This window comes from Dipodomys ordii, unplaced genomic scaffold (genome assembly GCF_000151885.1).
Source record: "Dipodomys ordii isolate 6190 unplaced genomic scaffold, Dord_2.0 Scaffold42, whole genome shotgun sequence".
Classification (NCBI taxonomy): Eukaryota; Metazoa; Chordata; class Mammalia; order Rodentia; family Heteromyidae; genus Dipodomys; species Dipodomys ordii.
Window position 1 is genome coordinate 2997206 of NW_012267258.1, and position 4763 is coordinate 3001968.

Sequence of the window (4763 nt, forward strand, 5' to 3'; positions counted from 1 at the left end):
GGCCCTGGGTTCGATTCCTCAGCACCACATAAGCAAAAAGAAAAAAAGCCGGAAGTGGCGCTGTGGCTCAAGTGTTAGAGCACTAGCCTTGAGCTGAAGAGCTGAGGGACAGCGCCAAGGCCCAGAGTTCAAGCCCCATGACTGGACCCCCCCAAAAAAAGAAACTAGGCAGTTCTTCCCAGATAGAGAAATGACTCCTTCCTACAACAAATATTTATAAGGCCATGCAAATACTGATAGAGTGCCAACCACTGCCCCCACCCCCCCAATCCATCATGGGGCTTGAACTCTGGGCCTGGACACTGTCCCTCTGCTCTTCAGCTCAAGGAGAGCACTCTACTACCTGAGCCACAGTGCCACTTTTGGTATTCTGAATGGTTTATTGGAGGCTTTGAACAGCTATTCTCAGATCTCAGCCTCCTGAGTAGCTAGGATTACAGGCGTGAGCCACCGACACTGGGCCTGATAGAGTTTTTATTGTAGTAAAGATTTTGATTTTTTTCCCCTCAGTACTCTAATACTGGAGATTGAGTCCTACAGCCTTCCAATAGCTAGACAACATTGCCATTAACAGCTCAATTTGGTAACCAATTGTGCCATAGAGACTTACTTTTGTTTTTTGTTTTTGATGCCTTATGTTTTGTGTGTATGTTTTGGTACTGGGGATTGAACTCTCAGGGCCTGGGTCCTGTTCCTTAGCTTTTTGCTCAAGGCAAGCACTCTATTACTTGAATCACAGCTTGCTACTTCTGACTTTTTGGTTGATAATTGGAGATAAGAATGTCCAGCATGGGCTTTTCTGCTTAGGGCAGCTTCAAACTGTTATCCTTGGATCTCAGCCTTCGGAGTAGCTAGGATTACATGTGTGAGCCACTCATGCCAGGCTCTGGCCTTTTGTCTAGAATTCTCACTTCTCCGTCTCCAGGTCTGGAATAGCTGGGATTACAGACATGCACCACCATGTTTGGCCTTTTTTCTTTTCTGTTTCTTGATGTTGGGACTAGGTCTTACCTTGTTTATTAACCTTGAATCCTGGGCTCAAAAGAGCTCCTGCCTCTCAGCTTCCTGGAGAGCTGAAATTATAGGTGCGTATCACTGCATGAAGGGAATTTTACTATTTTTCTAGAGAAACAGTCTGTCCTTTGAGTGAATTGAGTTAATGTACAAGTTTTTAGCTTAGCGGATATATCTGATCAAATTTGAATTTTATTTATTTAATTCATAAATTCACTAATTGCCAGACATGGGGCCTCAACTCTGAACCTGAGTGCTGTCCCTCATCTCTTCAGCTCAAGGCTTGTACTCTATCACTTGAGCCAAAGTGCCACTTCTGGCTTTTTCTGCCTATGTGAGAAAATGGAACTCAGTGCCTCATGCATGGAAGGCAAGCACTGAGCCACCTTCCCAGCCCCCAGATTTGAGTTTTAAAAGAACCAGTTGCTGCTAAGTAGAGAATGAATGAGCAGGGAGCTAATAGATTTAGGGAAGAAAGAAAACAAAAGGACAATTTAGTAGTGCAGATGAGAGATGGTTTTTTGTACAAATGGCCCAGGAGATGGAAGAGTCGGACAGTTTCAGGAAAGATTTATAAGATTAGTCTACTTTAACAGGTCACCATTCAATGATTCTCTAAGTTGCTGATTGTGATCCATGGATTGAGTGAGATAGTACTTGCTTGCCATTTTCCAGGTTGAGTGATATTGTTCAGCCTCCATGTAGGCAGAAGTTAAGGGTAGTCCTTGGAATGAGGAGATAAGTAGACATATAAAACCCATATGAAGATATGTGTACCTGTCCTGTTTAACTCTTGTTGCATGGAAATAGATCTTTCCATCACTGGTCCATTACCATGCAAACATCTGGGAGAAATCTCAAAATGCATGTCAATGCAATTATTCAATAACCTCCTCCTCCCTTCAACTAAAAAGATTCCTACTCTTTTTTTCCACGTCCTGTAATTCTATAAATGGACTTACCATCTTCTACTCCCATCCATACTGGGGTTTGAACACAGGGCCTTGCTAGGCAAGCACTCTACCACTTGAGCCAGTTTCACTTTCAGCTTTTTGCTGGATAATTGCAGATAAGAGCATCACAAACTTTCCTGCCTGGGCTGGCTTCAAACCATGATCCTCAGATCTCAATCTCCTGAGTAGCTATGGTTACAGGTGCTGTGCTTCAGTAATGAGTTTTTTTTATTTGTTTGTTTGTTTGTTTTGGTGGGTTGTGGGGCTTGAACTCTGGGCCTGGGCGCTGTCCTTGCACTCTTCAGCTCAAGGCGAGTACTCTACCGCTTGAGCCACAGAGCCATTTCTGGTTTTCTAGTGGTTTATTGGAGATAAGAGTCTCACGGACTTTCCTGCCTGGGCTGGCTTTGAACTGCAATCCTCAGATCTCAGCCTCCTGAGTAGCTGGGATTACAGGTAAGAGCCACCGGTGTCTGGCTTCAGTAATGAGTTTTAAGTTTTGTATATTGCCTAAGTTATCTTGCATACTGCTAATGGTATATTTTGGAACTTTTGGGTCATAAAGTTGAAATTTTTTGTCCATTGTGGGGCTTGAACTCAGGGCCTGTGTGCTGTCCTGAGCTCTTTTTGCTCAAGGCTAGTACTTTACCACTTAGAGCTACAGCTCCACTTCCAAAAATAATGTGTGTGTGTGTGTGTGCATGTGCGCACTGGTACTGAGGTTTGAATTCAGGGTCTCCTTTTCTTACTAAACTTTGTTTCCCCCCTCTACCATTTGAGCCATACATCAACTTCCAGCTTTTTGCTGGTTAATTGGAGATAAGAGTCTTTGCTGTGAGCTGGTCTTCTGAGAAAGGTCTACAGATTCAAAAAGCAAGTGACAGAACAAGCTGGCTGCTGGTGGCTCATGCCTGTCATCCTAGCTACTTACGAGGCTGAGATCTGAGGACTACTATTCAAAGCCAACCCAGGCAGGAAAGTCCATGAGACTCTTATCTCCAAATAGCCACCAGAAAACTGGAAGTGGAGCTGTGGCTCAAAGTGGTAGAGTGCTAGCCTTATGCAGAAGAGCTCAGGGACAGTGCCCAAGCCCTGAATTCAACCCATAACTGACAAAAAAGAAAAAAAAAAGTAATAGTGAAATTAACCGAATAAACAGCATTTTTGCATCATTTTGTTATTGTTGTTTCTGCACTTGCATTTTTTTTTTTGGGTCCAGTCGTGGGGCCTGAACTCTGGGCCTGGGCACTGTCCCTCAGCTCTTCAGCTCAAGGTTAGTGCTCTACCACTTGAGTCACAGCGCCACTTCTGTCCTTTTCTGCTTATGTGGTGTTGAGAAATTGAACCCAGGGCCTCATGCATGCAAAGCCAGCATTCTACCACTGAGCCAGCTTCCCAGCCCTATCTAAACTTTTTTTTTTGGCTGGTTGTGGGGCCTCAACTCTGGGCCTGGGCGCTGTCCTTCAGCTCTTCAACTCAAGGCGAGCACTCTACCACTTGAGCCACAGTGCCACTTCCAGCTTTTTTGCTAGGTGGTGCTGAGGAATTGAACCCAGGGCCTCATGCATATAAGGCAAGCACTCTACCACTGAGCCACCTTCCCAGCCCCCTATCTAAACTTTTTTTTTTTGTCGGTCGTGGGGCTTGAACTCTGGGCCTGGGCGCTGTCCCTCAGCTCTTCAGCTCAAAGCGAGCGCTCTACCACTTGAGCTACAGCGCCACTTCCGGTTTCCTGGTGGTTTATTGGAGATAGGAGTCTCACGGTCTCTCCTGCCTGGGCTGGCTTTGAACCTTGATCCTCAGATCTCAGCCTCCTGAGTAGCTAGGATTACAGGCGTGAGCCACCAGCGCTCGGCTCTATCTAAACTTTTTAACTGCATATAATTTTTAAAAAGATGCTGCCAAAAGTAGATGTTATGTTAAGTTTGTGTCATTGAGACAAAATACCTAAGTTAATAGCAGGCAGGGGAACTAAGAATGTAGCTTAGTAGTAGAGTGTTTGCCTAGCATGCATGAAACCCTGGGTTCGATTCCTTAATACCATGTAAACAGAAGCCAGAAGTAGCTCTGTGGCTCAAATGGTAGAGTGCTAGTCTTGAGCAAAAAGAAGCTCAGAGACAGTACCCAGGCCCTGAGTTCAAGCCACAGGACTAGTCAAAAAAAAAAAAAAAGAGGCAGGGTGCTTTAGAAACTGTAGATCATGGCCAACTGGTTCTATTCATTTTAGACTCATGGAAAGGCTAGGAAATCATGGATGAATGAATGGCATAGGAGGAAAATGTTGTTCACCTCATAACAGTAGGAGAGCAGAGACAAGAAGGGTCAGGGCTAAGCTATACCCTTCAAAGGCCTACCCCATAGTGACCTATTTCTCCAGCAAGGCTCCAACTTTCATAGTTCTTCTACCTCCATATAATAAATCCATCAATAGGTGAAACCATTGAATAGGATCTAATTATCTCTGAAAAGGCTTTCACAGACACACTCAGAAATGTGCTTTACTACTCTTGTAGGTGTCTTTCAATCCAATCAAGTTGAAGATTAAGATTAACCACCCAGGTGATCAGCTTCTTGTTTACTTAGTAGATCCCAAATAAAAGATGGTAGCCGAGCACTGGTGGCTCACGCCTGTAATCCTAGCTACTCAGGAGGCTGAGATCTGAGGATCGCGGTTCAAAGCCAGCCCAGGCAGGAGAGACCGCGAGACTCCTATCTCCAATAAACCACCAGAAAACCGGAAGTGGCGCTGTAGCTCAAGTGGTAGAGCACTAGCCTTGAGCTGAAGAGCTGAGGGAC